This window comes from Falco biarmicus, chromosome 11 (assembly GCF_023638135.1).
Source record: "Falco biarmicus isolate bFalBia1 chromosome 11, bFalBia1.pri, whole genome shotgun sequence".
NCBI classification, from domain to species: domain Eukaryota; kingdom Metazoa; phylum Chordata; class Aves; order Falconiformes; family Falconidae; genus Falco; species Falco biarmicus.
Window position 1 is genome coordinate 28,949,161 of NC_079298.1, and position 15,747 is coordinate 28,964,907.

At 44.0% G+C, this 15,747-nt stretch overlaps 1 long non-coding RNA gene across 1 annotated transcript in view; it reads right to left on the reverse strand.

Moving 5' to 3' along the window:
- Nucleotides 1-15,747, reverse strand: part of LOC130157190 (uncharacterized) — a 134,423-nt gene that overhangs the window by 74,755 nt on the left and 43,921 nt on the right. Inside the window, exon 2 of the long non-coding RNA XR_008824726.1 lies at nt 717-778. This is a non-coding gene — a long non-coding RNA (uncharacterized LOC130157190). The remainder of the gene's footprint in view (nt 1-716; nt 779-15,747) is intronic.

The following is a 15,747-nucleotide window of genomic DNA, read 5'->3' on the forward strand; positions in this document are numbered from 1 at the left end:
GTAAATGATGACAAGACAAGCAGAAAAGATTTATTTGTCATTGCACAAAATCTAGGGGTAGCCAATGACATTTCCAGGCAGGAGATTTGTAAGAAATAAAAATGAATGTCTTTCATTACTGCATACTACTACAAAGAGTGTTGAAACTCTCAAAGAAAACTGCAAAGACAAAAATAAAAGCAGGTTTGAAAAAGCATTAGACGACATAATGCAGTCTCCTAAAAGCCGTAAACATTACACCCATAAACAAGATGCAGCTACTGTAAACCAGAGATCGCTGAAGGTAAAACAGTGCATATGCTGCTCTCTTCTGAAAGCATTCCCCATCACCTGCTCTCAGGGGTAGAATCAGGGACCAGCAGGATTTGCTTTGATGTGGTGTGGCTGGGGGCTCGCAGAAGAGCCCTCTTCCTCAGTATTGTACATTTCATATTTTTCCACATTTTGTAAATAAATACATATGCTCTTTTCCTTATTAAGCACAGTTCATCCAGCTTGAATTTTCACTTCCTCAGACTCCATTATGGCAGGAAAAAGCATCTACCTCCCAGAGAAGGGAAGCATCCTTGTTATACACAGGCAGATACAAATCTATTTTCCTGAAAACAGCTACTTCCTCTAGAAAATGCTTTGGGGGTTTTTGAAAGCTCTGGCTGATATCTGACCACCAATTTTCATTGTACCTACTGGAGAATTAACACCATCTAGTATCTTACCTGGGAGGAGAGCATGGACTGTCAAGTGTTCAGTAGTTTGTACTTCAGGAAGGCCATCAGGTCTGAAAGAGAGAAAACAAGAAGGGCTGGAAGACTAAGCGCAAGAGACCGCAGTAAAACACAGCAGGAGCTCTTGGGAAGCTTACTATACTACATGTGGTGTGAACTCAGCTGTCTGCAGAGAGGTTAACATGGACACCAGGGGCTGAACAGTCACAAGACGATGCAGTACTAGAAGGCTCATTTTCTGTGAATGAAGCCAAAATATTTTCCGGGGTATGAGTTTTGCAAAATAATTCAATCTCAAGCAGCAGTTCAGCCTGGGAATATCTGCCCAAGCAATAGCAACTTGGAGGAAACTTCAACAATTGAGAATCAGGGCTAACAACTGGCGTGCCTTGCTGCCCACCCTGCAGGGACTGTTCCTCAGGCTACCTCAACTTCAGTAGTAACCCTGGGAGCCTCTGAAGGCAAGACTTTGTGTCTTGATTACTCCTGAGGTCTGAAGAGCCCAACATATAGGACAAGCCTTTGTTATTTGTGTTCTCTTCACAATATGGAAATGTTCTTTCTGGTTTGGAAACAAAGGAATTGGTATCAGTCACTCAATGGCAGAAGGAAGCCTTCAAAGTAAGGTGGGCCACCTCGCTCCATTTTGCACAGCCCAGGTCCCAGGGCTGCTGTCGGACTGATGCACAAGTGAACTGGGTTTTGCAGCTGCAGGGGTTTGGGCAAAATCTCAAACCACAAAGCAAAGTTTCTTATGTGTGGGAGGAAGATGTCAGAAAACTGTAGGTGTGTAAAGCACGTGAGCAAAATACTAGAAGTCTCACCTAGGTCTTCCCTTCATAGGGAATGCCATGCTCCCACTGCCAGGTCTACAAGCAGGTTAAGCTTTGCACAGGTGGGGGTCTGTCTGATTTTAAGACAGTTTGCAAGGAGCAGTGGGAGGGGGGAGAATTCAAATGGCTGATTCTGTGTATGCTGCCTCCTGTTGCTGCAGAACAGGGCCAGTTCCCCCATTTCCAATTCACTCTGCCCACCACAGTAATTTATTTGATAACATTCACCCACTGGTGATAAACAGACAAGGAGGGAAAGCAGAGGTGTCTTTCACAGGCAATCCTTAAATCAAATTGGCATAACCACATGGTAATTCCTAAATGCCAAATCTCCAGAACACCTACCAGCAACGCCGAAACACAACAGATTTTTTTCTATTACTAGGGCAGGCCCCCATGAGATATGCAGTTCCTTAACACAGCTTCAATAGGAGTATTCAGAATTTGCAGTATAAAATACAGAATGACTCTCAGATTTATTTTTAGGACTCCCTAGGCAGCTAGACTTTCTTTCTCAGAACCAGTGAAACATAGGAGGATCGAAACTAGAGTTACACAGGAACTTAAAAGCACTGCATAGTGGTTTTATGACAGCTAAGAGGTATTTCATTATACCTGCCACTACCAAAGCAGAAGGGGTAAAACCCCTTCTCTGAAGGGAAATTGGTGGAAGTTTTGGCATTGACTTGAGTAGGGTCAGGATTTCAGTCCACAAAATTAGATGGACAGAGAAAGGAGACAACAGCAGATGATGTTCAGTTGTAATGATTCAGCACAGTACTGAGCATTTAAAATTTGTTTTGCTTTCTTGAAAGGAGATGTGTTCCTTGTTATGTTTTGTATTGCCATTGTGTTCTATCCTTTTTCAAACAGGAATTGAAGTTTCCACAAAAATCAAATAATCAAATACCCTCTCTCTCTCTTTTTTTTTAACTTCAACTTTCTGTAAAGAAAATTATGAAGCAAGGTTTTGGTCAGGTCACTCATTTCTAACGAAGTATTTCACTTCACTGACCTGTGCTGCAGCTGGTTTATTTCCAGACAATACCAGACAACGCGGAGCTATGCTTCCATTACAGTCTTGGAAAAGTTACTCTTACTAGGCTTTTGGAGGACTGTATCTCTTGTAATGTTAAATAAATTTCTGATTGAACCAAGCTGTGTGTAATGCTGCAGGACCCAAAAAGACTCTGTAGCCATTTTGGCTCCTGCAGCATTACATGCAGCTTGGATATACAATCCCCCAAGAGAGACTGTATCAATGGTTAAAATGACAGTAGCATGCTCAGCAGCTGTAAGACTCGTGAACTAATACACTCTTGGAAAAATTGTTTTTAATAATGAACTAGAAGAAAGCACATAAGTCTGTAACTCAGGTTTTTTTAAACCACACTATTTTGATCTGGGGAAATGTCAAAAATTTGTCAATATTTTTAAATGTACTCTTTTGCCTGACACTTTTCAGTCTAACGAGCATTTTGGAGTTTTGTCTTGATGTGGAAATTCAGAATTTTATTCAGCTTGTTCTATGATTGTGCAAGTCCTTGTGATGGGCAGCCAGGCGTAAATAAGGCATGGCCTCTCTGGACCCACTTGAACCTCTCTGACCTTTCTCTTGGGAAAAGAATGATAAATCTCTCCTGGGGTTAACGTATTTACTAATTCAAGGCAATCAACAGATTTTGGTTTTTTAACAGAAGCAGTTCTGGGATGTATTTATTCCAGCCACAACAATAAGTAAAATGATTGCCTGTCTAGACAGAAATATTGTGCTTAGGAATAACTGCTTGTGATGGCTCAGAAGCAGAAAAAAACTTTCTACATTGCTAATTCACCTGGCTGTGCAACTTCCTCCTCCTCCTCGTCCAATGAATCACAGGCAACTTTTGCCAGTTAGGACACAGTTCTGCAGAGTATTATTTGGGACTAAAATCTACAGGATTACTGGGCTACAACGTTAAAGACCACCAATATTTTTTACTGTTCTTCTTTCATTTTTTCTTCATGAAATGAATGGGGTCTTGAAAGCCAGCATTCACCTGCTGGTGGCTTTGCTGTGGGTGGAGGCAGAATCTAAGACTAAAGGAAAAGCAAAACAGCAGTGGTGCCCCTCTTCTGTGTGACAACTTGTTTTGCCAGCAAGTAGTCTAGCCACCAACAGATCCGATTTCTAAATGTGCTTGAGCCAGTGGAGGTACTTTTACATGATTATAGGTGTTCAGATTCTAACCTTACAACTGTGAATTCAAACCTCACTAGTTAGCACAAGCTGAGAACACGGCTTATCTATCATAGCACATACAACTGGCTAAAGCAATGCCTACATTTGTAGGCAAATCAAATGTACAAAACCAAGAGGCCTGCCAGATTGCCCCATTCAAGCAAATGAGGATGCTGCAAACATGGAGCTAAAACAGGAGGAAACAAGCACCTGTGAGTTGCTTTGGTTGGTATGGTGGGTTGGAGGCATACTGGGGAGCATACAGGCAAGCCACCTCCTCCTGGGGAAACTGCAAAGCTCTCAGCTCTCTGAGACCAGAGAAGCCCCCCCAGTCCCCAGAGATGAGAGGAGTGTTTGATAGAAGAGCCAACAAACAAAATTAGTCATGTGGTTTTCCTTAGTCCCTCAGTTCTTCCAGCAAAGTGGAAGTATCACTGGAAACAGTCTCCTTTCAAAATAAAAGCTTTGAATCAGAAGGATTGAATAATTTCAATCTAGTTAAAAACATTTACATGCCATGGGTAATGACTGAATGAAAAAATATCCTGTACATACAGTCATTGGGAAAGTTCACCACAATCACAAAGACTGAGACCTTCCAAGGCTATTCCCAGAACCTGCTGTTGTGCAAACTGGAAGATAAAGTCTCTTTTCCCTGTGCCAGCTGTATCATTTTCCATGGTGGTGGTGTGCAAGGAGATGGGGTTGGACACAGGAGCTAAGTAACAAGCTGTAATGCAAGAGGACGTGTCCCAACACTGCCACTCTCCCAGAACCACAAGGCTGTGGGTGGCAAAGTCCTAGGTCACCTTGGCAAGGACTACAATTCAACAAGGGTACAAATAGGGTAGAGAAAAATTGAACACTTTCTGATGTCCAAAAAATTACTTCCAACCAAAGTCAGAATTATTTATCTAGGACATGGACCCTGCAGCCACACCGCTTAACCACTGGGAGCTCCTGCAGTGCAAGGTGACACGGCTTACTGCACCTACCGGCTCCCGAAAACCAGACATAGGAGACAATAGCCTGAGAAGAGAATCTGAGGCTACCCTTAATGTTTTGGGATGCTGGGGTTCACACACAGAGTTCTCAAAACATGTCAATACAGTCTTTTGATCTTCCACACAAACCAATGGGAAGGTGAGACAGGTTTCAGCCCTCATTCTGCCCTACCTCTTCTGAAAAACCTCAGTTGAGTCAGAATGAATCACTGCACTTCTGCCTGCTCATATGTTAAAAAAAAAAAGAACAGATATTCTGTTCTGTGTAGAGATTACGTATAGTTCAATGTTTTCAGGTTCTGAGGAAACAGAATAAAAAACAAACTAGCAATAGAGTCTAAATGTTAGAACAAGAACAGGGCTGGAATAAGACCATAGAGGTGAAGAGCAGGTTGTACAACCCAGCAGTGCTCCTTCTGCTAATGCTGACCTGACTGGTGAGCTCCAGATCTAATTTGGAGACAGTCTGTAACTCATCATGCAGGACAGGCTAAGTATAATCCTAAAGAAGCCATCCTCCCCAAGATAATAATCTCAAATCCTTACCACACAGTAGCGGCCCTGAAGAATCCAAGGGATGTGGTCCTAACTGCCCCCTATTCCCAATAAGATAAGCAGCAGTAATTTAAAGTAGCAAGAGCATCATCTGGATTTAACTGATCAGACTGTGGCAGAAATGGACAGCATCAGCACGTGCTCTATAGACATGCAGATTTAACTGAACAGTCTGGTTTTACTACTATATTTAAGACTGGTGGTTAGCAGAAACAGAGTTAGGACCCAGAAAGCAAGTAATCAAGAAAAATTATCATTACAAACCACTGTTGTCCAGAGTAACCAGAAAATGTTACCTAAGCATCTGTGACATTTGAGGAGAAAACCACAGAGGGAGAAAACAACGTCCTAGACACCCAAAGGTTAAGGAGAGGGTGAACAAAAACTGGGAAGACATCTAAAGATGCTAGGCAGCAAATTTGAACAGAACATAAACAAAATGCTACATTAAGCAGGGCAGGAACTGGTACAAGACTGTAAAGCTTACTTCTAACATCTGATTTTGCTGAATAGGTAGGGAAGAACCTGTGTTACCAATTCTGGTGAGCTGATCACAACTTTTACTATGTCAGAAATACATATATATGTTAAGTCCCAGCTGCTAGACTCAGAGATACTCTCGTGATATAGCAAAACTCTAGAAAACAAGGTGAAGCAATCTAAAAGACCAGACATAAAAGTAAAAATTTCCAAACGCATCATTAAAAAAGAAGAAAATATGTATGTAATTTTTTTAAGGAAATTTCATTGCTTTGGAGTCTACAAAATGGTACTTAAATATGATTTTGCCCATAGATTTCTGTTCACACCCCACAGAAAACTTTAACCACAGACTTTGTTCCTAATTGTTGAAGGAGGCAGAAAGCTTCTAATATACTTCTCTTAGGCTTGGGTCAGAGCAGCTTTAACACTCCAGAGGAGGACTGTGGACAGAGACTTGCACAGAGAAAACTTCTTGGACAAAAAGAGAGCATATAAGAACAAGGATCCTAACAGCAATATAGTTTCTCATGGGAAACTTGAAAGGGGAGAGGCAAATGAGTGGAGGTGGACAGAGGGTGGACAAGTTAACAGGAACCAGCTTACAGTTTGTCTGGAAGCAGAGAATGAAACAATCAGAAAAACAAACAAGCAGCACAAGATCCCAAAACAATGCATTAAACCCATCAGAGAAGTCTAGCCAACAATGTAAAATCAAACCCACAAGGGTGGAAAGGATGAAGATAGAGCTATGTTCCTTCATGGACATGGGGGTGTTTCTGCACGAGGGGACAGCATCTTTGGACATCTCCCTTGAACAGGAGGAGACCTATCAAGCAGGTGGCTTGGACACACTCTTGAGAGCCTGTAGCACTGATCTGATCTTCTCTATTCTCCTATGACTTCCAGAGTTAGCAGAGGAGGAATTGCACCCACACTACCAGGTGGGGGATAGCACTGAGGGAGTGACAAATGGAAATAGAGTTTGGCCTTGTTTGAGGACAGCACTCAGCACTGCGTGGATTAAGCCCCGCACAGCCTATACAAGGAAACAGTTCTGCTTATGCCCCAGACAACTGAAGACTTGCTCGTACTGTCCTGGAGGGGTGGATCATGCAGAGAGAAACTCTGGCAGGCAAAGCGAGGAAGGAGTGTTACATCCAGAATTCACAACACAAACAGGCAGGGTTCAGGGAGATAAGAGAGGGCATGGCCTTGCAGGCTGTCTAGCAAGAGTCCATCTAGCATAACTTCTCCTGTGCACCCTGAATACCCTAAGTGAGTTTGCATAGTTTTTTACGTTTAAGGCTTTTGTTTCCCTAACAGCTGCCTGCTGCATTTGTGTTTTACCTGCTCAGGTTGTAACTGCTTGGTACAGTGCTCCTTGCTATGCAGCTCCTGCATCTAAAGCATAGGCCTGTTGCTGTGACCCAGCACTCTTGGCTTCAGGGGGGAACAGGCAGCTTCCACAAGAGCCGAGAAGGAATCTGTGACACAAAAACACTACGGTCTCCTGAAAACATGAAGTGAGGGAGTGGAGCTAGGCCAAGTGCTGAAGAGAACGTAGCCCACACTGAGCTTGTCCACTAGGGAACCTACTTCCCACAAGGCAGAGGGAAGGGCAACACAGACTTACAAACCCGTGACTATGACAGTGGCTGAACCGGAGCTCGGCTTTGCTGGAAAGGCTTCCGAGAAGCAGCCCTAGAAACTGCTAACCCCAGAGAAAACAAGACATGAGGCGTGCCTTCAGCCATTCTTCCCAGATGCTATGCCTGGCTCAGGGACAAATGGCCTGGGCAAGTAGAACTAGACAGAAAAAAAACAAGCAAAAACTGTCTGCTGAGCTTCCCAGCAAGGTCACCATCTGTAATTCCTCACAACGTTAGCTCAGATCTTGGGAAGGCAAAACCCTGGATGCTTCCAGACACCTAGAAAGAGCAGAGGAACATGTTCCCTCCATGCTGTGCATGGATAGCTGTAGGGTAGCAGAAGCAAACAAGCCCAACTTCAGTGTTTGGCAGAAATGTCACATTAGAACATGACCAATTTTGACTTATTGAATTAAAGGACAAGGTCATGACTGATCTCGTGTTTCTCAGCAGCTGAGAAAGTCAACTCACATCCTCTCACATATCAGCAGAACAGAGTGATATTCCCAACACAACCATGCCTCAGTGCCGAAATATCCCCAGGCTGCCTTTGGTGTAGATTAAGTGAGCCTGAAATCATGGTTCTTACTTGGCTTTCTGAAATATTAATGCCTGTTAGTATATCATTATTCATCTAAGAAACAAACCCTCAGGGTCTGCTAATATCCTGTTAAGGAGCACTTGTCTTTTCCATTAAGACTTAGGGTCTTTGGGGTTTCTTTTGGCTTTCTTTGTAAAGCTTCAGAATATATGTATACAAAAATCTCACTAGTACATTCAGCTTCTGTGAAACAATCTCTGCTACATCTCTATATCTCTGTTTTAACTTGCAGAAGCATCCAAGAGCTGTGTGCCTGCTCTCAGTGCAGAAAATACACCCCAGTCACACCCACTTCCGTGCAACCGTGACATATCTGCTGCATGCTTGTTCCCAAAGACATGGCACACTTGAAAAATTGTTCCTCAATACCTGCTTTATATTGAGTAGCTTTATATTTATATTTCCAAATAAACGGTTTAATTCATACAGGACCTTGGTAGCTGTTGAAATAATTAGATGTTGACCATGGCTTTCATCTGAATTCCTCTTGGTCTTAAAGTAAGACCCTGTTGAATGAGATTAGCAACCTATAAAAATGCATGCACGGTAAAACTGCCCTCTAGTGGGAAAGCACCAATCACATCTACAGCCACGTAGAGAGGAGGGTTTGAGGACCCATAGGACACCACTGAGCCTCAAGGGCTGAATCAGACAGCAATCGCATCCTTTTAGACCGTCCCTGCATGTGTCTTGGCTGAGGTTGCAGCCGGGCAGCCTCTGAGGGGCTGCCTGCCACATTCCCAGCAAAACCACACAAATGTGACCAGAGGTAATGCTGTTTTGGCTTTTTCAGCCAGACCCTTCCCATACTGCCATTCACTAGGACCTGCAGAGGACATCCTCTGTCAGCTGGCACCACCTATGAGTTGGGGGGAAAAAAGACTTACTAGAAGAAAACTGAACAAAGATAGATCAATATCAACTGGCAGACAACTTGGCATTATTCAAAAGCCTTGCATTCACACGATGCTGGCGTTTGGCCAGCACCAGGGCTGAACGCACATCAACAGTGAAAGCTAAAGCCCTAGAGACTAAGAACTCTTTCCAGGGCCCCATCTAGGGAGATGTCATCACGCTGTACCAAAGAACGCACAAGCTCCACTCTTCTACCACATGTACTAGACAGTCCAGAACCTTACAGATGTTCACAGTATTATCCCTTTTTGCAGCACAGTGGGCTAGGACTTGATCTAAGGATGGAGACATGTGTCCAGCAACAGCCCAACACAGGCTTTACAGAGCAGCATCTCGTCTACTAGAGGAATGATGTGACAGCTAGGCTTCAGGAGGTCTATATAAAGGCGAAAACAAGGCTCCTTATCAAAAGAAAATGAAGTCCTGATAACTGTACATTTTGACAGTGAAAACTTATCTCAGAGAGACTGAAAACAAAGAAATTATAGCACAGGAACTGTTTGTGCAGTTGTTACTGTGTCAGTCCCCTGCTTCCAAATGTACCTCAACCGTCTTTACTTTTCAAAGCAGAAATTGAGTTTTGGGGTGATCACACTGTGTTTCCAAGGATACAATCTCTTTCTGCTCAGAAATGCTGCCTGGCAGGCCAGATTCATGACATATGCCCAAACCAGCTTCCCCCCACTTCCTGAAGGAACACACCCAGGCATTCCTACACTCCCCTACTGTATCCAGCTCATGCCTCCTACTTCTGCCTCAGACATGTGAGCCTGACATAGAGAAACATAGTGGTGCTGTGTAGTCCATGGAGGAGATATATTCAGTTTGTACTTGGCTTTTCATTAACAAAACCTCACACTCATGGCATTTGCCATGGTTTTCTCCTCTGGGAAACTCAGTCATTTTGTCCAGTGCCCTCACTGCTGTGACATTCTTAGGCTCCCCAGCTATGGTCTGGGCCAAATGATTCCAGAGATTAACCAGCTGGTCCCTCTGCAACAGTCTCATCAGGCTTTTCCATAGCCACAGACAAAGCTGCCATAGAATTGCAAGCCCTTGTTTTCACTAGTCATACCATCTCCTCCTGGCAGGGCTCACTGTCTGTCTCCTTCAAAACAGTTATTTTTAGCACCAGTTACTCAGTGTAGTCAGACCTGAAAATATTACTGAAATAAGGAAAGCAGTAATAGCTCACTCTGCCCTTTCTATCCTCTTTTGCTCTCTCTACAACAGGAGACAGTGCTCCTCTTGCACCCTCTATGCCACACATTTAAAGATTCAACAGATGGCTTCCTCAAAGTGCTGCCTATTCCCAGGGAGAAAGGCTCAGTCACTGCACCCTTACAGATGGTAAGCAGCAAGCTGTACTGTGCTCTCTTGGCCATGTTTCACAGCTGCACCTTGCAAACGCTAGTACCTCCATATCCACTCTCTGTGCTTGCAGCACAACCACACTGACATACGAGCCCGTGGCAGGGGCCTCATGTAGGAAGATGGGGTACTTTCAGCCCTTGCAGCCAGGTATGTCAAACGTGCTTTACACAAGGTCATTCACAACCCTTCAGCAACCTCTGCTGTCCAACACCATTCAATAAACCCTATTCCAACAAGACCACATCCAGTCAACAGAGATGAAAAACATTAAATAGGTGCAGAGTCTAAAATTGGGTTTCCCTGGGAAAATGTGAGATTATAGCATCATTTCCCCTGCACACCACACCTCTCCCCCTGCACAGGGATGCATGCAGAAACAAGAATGTATTTTTGGGATCCTGAGTCAGCCTCAAAACTGTTCCTGCTGTCATTAACCTCTGTATTGAAACTCTGATCTCACATTTAAATTAACCACTACAATACCATACCAGCCCTTCCGGTCCCATCTGCCCATAAAGCAAAGCGAGCAGCAAAGCTCAGACCACCACAGCCCCGTACGCCCTCATCCTTCAGGCATCCCCAGGGAAGCTCTGCCCCTGACCCAGGGCACCAACATGACAGTATTTGCCAATCCCTCACCACAGACGATGATCCCATCTTTGGCTCTACTTATTATTTCTACACCACAGGATCGGAGAGCTCTGGCCAAGACACCACACAGACTCATGGGCTGTCTGACAGAATCTGAGTCCTGAGCAGGACCATCTCCTAATCATGGTTTGTTCACACAGCATTAGCCCAGGCAGATAAAGAGCCACCGTGACTCTTTCCCATAAAAAAGCCATGGTTCTATCATCCTGAACAGCATTCTGCCCTTCCTGCAAGAAGCTGGGACGAGCACATATGATTGTGCTAAAATGCTTGCAGATAAGGCTCCCATCTTCAGCTAAAATAGCCACTGAATAGAAGTGCCTACAGAAAGACTGGTTTCATACTGACTGAACCTAGCAGTTGAATTTAGTATTCTGCAGGCTAATTCAAGGAACCTCCCACCCACCCCACCCTGCTTTTTTTTTTCTTCTCCAAATTAATATATATTTGCTGTCTTCTACTTTTAGAAACATATCTGCAGGTTGTGCTAGTAGTTCCTTATTCATGAAGATGGTAGGACACAGGATGTCAACACGAACTGTAGAACATAAAAAGGTTAACACTCTGTCTCGGACAATTTTTCAGGTTTTGACTCCAAAGCTTCAGCTCAATCATGTCAGTAGACCACTATATTAACAAACATTTACAAAGTGGCTCTTAGGTTTACTTTTCCAAGATGTGATCATTCTGCAAGGCGCATTCTGTGGTTTCCTTTGATCCTCATGACATAAGAGCCCTTTGGCGGCAATCTAGCACTGGCCACCAAGTAAATTCAAGCCTGGATATCACCAAACCACACATGACAATTCAAGCATTCAGATCAAAAAGCTTTTTTCCTCAGGCCATTGACTACAGCTGTTAGATGTTAGAAATGGCCAGTCTCACAGGGTGATAAACTAAGGTTAACAGCCCTTTCCTATTTGAGCATTCATTTTTCCAACGGGTGTAAAGCAACTGTTCTTCAGGGACACCAGAGGAGAGCCCTAAGGTCTACGCAAGTACTTCCCTGTTTACCTTGTGCTCTTAAGAGTAGCTTTTGTCCTCCCATATTCAGGGCTATTAGCTTGCACCCAAAGATAGTATGCACAAGTTCCACAAAGAAAAAGGGCTTACATAAAGGAGGATGCGTAAACTAAAGCCTCCACTTTTTCCTCAGCTCAGACTTTAGACTTCTACCACCAACTTCAAAATTATATTGACAGCTAGGAAGGAAAAGCTGAAGCTAAAACCTTGCCCAGACTTTGTCTCCGCATTTGTGTTTTTAGAATAAGGTTTGGATTAAGATATTTCTGTTTCTACTCCTACATACATTCAGAATTTTGTTGCAGAAACATTTGCCTAATCCACAGAGGAGCACTATACTTTGAAACATGAGGATTTCAGAAGAAAGAGGGTGTCCTTTCTCCAACAGTGAGGACAGACTGAGCTGACATACTATTTCTTATTAGAAAGTTTTGCTTTGCCAAGGTGATAGCTGTTTGTCTCAAACCATGAGCTAGAAGCATTCAATCCAATTAGCACATCTCAACTGAAATGCATCCTTAGTTACTAAATAAACTGGACTAAACCTATTTACTGCATTGGCTTGAAGTGTTAGAAACAGTTCTTCACTCAGCAGATACCCTGGATGAGCTCCCATGCACCCCTCTAGCCCCAGTGTCCCCCTCCAACAGGTCTGCACAGGAGACAGAGGGGAGAGCAAGCACCAAGTGCCCACGAGGATTCACCAAAACCCTTCTGGACCCAACAGCAGCAGCCATGTCTCCCCTTTCCCCAAAGGCAGCATTTTCCAAGGGATCTAGGGCAACGTAAACACCCAGGAGATGTAACCTAATGAGTGGTGGACTAAAAGAAAAGAGAAAGCACAGACTTCCTTGCGACTCCGGTGCCAGCTCAGCTCTAAGCCGTTTTGAAACTGCCCTATACCACAGTGGGAAACTCCTCAGGGCTGGCAGGGCAGCCGTGTCTAACTATTTGAGCAAGGCACTGTATTCTTTAGATATTAGTGTTCACTGGTTTGGAGATCACCACTGCACATCAAACTTTCCTTTACAGCTTAGCTTTCTCCCTGTGACATTTACATGTGGCAGAGCATAAATACCATGATAGGGAAGATTGTGTGTGAGGGACAGCCAGTAACAGAGACACTCGGATACACAAAAACAAACATTGCCATCTCTCTGGAAGCCGTACCTGAAAGGAGGGCAGGGAATACTGGAGGAGGGGCTGCTATGGGAACTGAAAATCCCATCAGGTGTTTGGTCGAGGTGGGAGACAGCACATACTGAAAACACACTGATAGGAAGAAGCCTGCTTTAAAAGGGAGAGTCCTTTGTCTTCCCTGGTATTTTAATGCCACTGTGGCTGCTGAGCAGAAAGGAGGACTTTACAAACCAACAAAATGTTGTTATAAACTCACTTTTATTCAGAACCTAATGAGTTGCAAGTCAGCCTCCCATTGCTGCTTTACCTGTTGCCACCTTTCAACATCCAGACCTAAGCAATGAGCTCCCTTCCCCAGCTCTCTGCCTACCTTGCCCTTGTAGCAGAGAAAGATGACAAATGAGGGCATCTCTTTCACCTTCCCTTTTAGCAAAAGGGCAGAAGCAATAAGTGCTGCCACCCGCAGTAAGGCACAGATTAGTCACCGATTCCGTGTCACCAATGTCAATCAAGTTGATAGGAAGAGATAGCAGCAGGTCAAGCAGCAAGGTATCAGCACAAAACCAGCAAGCAACGAAGATACCAGTGCTTGGCCCAAAGATATTGCCACACAAATGACAGGAAATGCATACACTGACCAAGCAAAGAGTGGGATAAGTAGGAGGATGCAATAACTCACAGTCAAAAAAAGCAGAAATCAGGCTAACTATGTAGCTCAAAGAACTGCTATGCAGGAGTAATTTGTGTCAAGCAAAAGGGAGGTTTCAGAGAGGGTATGTAAATTCTAAAACTGCAGGAATAAGGGAAGGGAAGAGACAGTATCATTTTGCTTTGCACATTAAGAGAGCGTTGCCTCTTGAAGAAGTCTGAAGGGCAACAAAACGAACATGATTTTTTCATGGTCTTGAGGTTGATTTCAAGAATAAGTATTTGCTCATTTAGAGTAGTTCTGCAGACCTCAGGCAGTATTGCAGTCTGACTAAGGGATGTGCAACTCTCAGGTGGATAGTTTCGTTAGTTCGCAGAATTAGGACAGCTCCTTGGTGGAAGAAAAGAGGTTCGGTAACGGGAGTTTCCAAAGTTAGGGGGATTTATTTTTTTTTTTCTTTCTTCTTACTGAGAATCCATATAAGGAGGAAGAGCTGTGGTAAGGATGGGAGTACTGCCTCTCCTAAAACATACTGACCATGTGTGACAGCATGCAATTAATGCACGAACTTGTCCTTGGGCCACAATCCCTTCAGAGGCATACCTGCTGTAGCCTCAGACATAACCATGGCCACAGACACTTCAAGATATACCTGCTCTGGCATGGACTTATTCATGGCCACAGATGCTTCAGAGTGTCCTGCTCCCACATGGACACATCCACAAGTCACAATTGCTTTGACTTGAGTTCACACTGGAGTTCCAGCCTGTCCAGTACAGCAGCATGGAAACAGTAGTGATGCCCTGGCCATCTGCCAGCCCAGGCGCGTCACCACTGCTGGTGGTTATCAAAACGTTCCTGGGCACAGCACAGGAAGATGATAAGCAGTACAGCAAGCAGCAAAAGTGAAAAGCAGCCACTAACAAGCACTAGACTCTAATATACAGTAAAGCAAGCACATAAACCTGCCTTTTAATAACCCAACAGCAACAACAGCTATAAATTCAATCTAGTATATTCAAATCAAATTTGTCATTATCTCAAACCCTTTGAGTCCCATGTTGAGTGCCAAAAAAGGCCTGTCATGGTTTAACACCAGCCAGCGACTAAGCACCACACAGCCACTCACTCACTCACTCCACAGTGGGATGGGGTGGGGGAGAGAATTGGAAGAGTGACAGTGAAAACAAAGCCATGCGTGCAAGTAAAGCAAAACAAGGAATTCATTCATCACTTTCCATCTGCAGGCAGGTTGTTCAGTCGTCTCCAGGAAAGAAGGGATCCATCACACATAATGGTTACTTGGGAAGACAAAGACCATAATGCCAAATGTCCCCCTTCCTTCTTCCCCCAGATTATATACTCAGCATGATGTCCCATGGTATGGAATAGCACTTTGGCTAGTTTGGGTCAGCTGTCCTGGCCGTGTCCCCTCCCAGTTTCTTGCGCCCCACCATCCCTCTGGCTGGCCGGGCCTGAGAAACTAAAAAGTCCTTGACTTAGTAGAAAAGTTACGAAGGAACAACTGAAAACATCAGTATGCTATCAACATTGCTCTCAAACCAAACCCAAAACACAGCACTGCACCAGCTACTGAGAAGAAAATTAACTCTATCCCAGCTGAAACCAGGACGAGACATCACAGTGTAACTGATTTCCTAAAGGTCCACCATTCAGCACCCTTTGGAAACAAGCTCCATTTCAAGTGTCACTTGAGCACCCATCATTGCATATGTCTAAAAAGTCCTCCTTCTATCAATGTCAGAAAGATTAGGTAATAGCACAGACCCAGGGAAAACCAACCATGAGCAGCACAGCCCTAAACACTCACTGAATTCAAAGGGAACTTTTGCACATTTGCAGTTAAGCACAGACTTACATGTTTTGCTGAACTGGTACATTATGGCCAGTTCATATACATTAT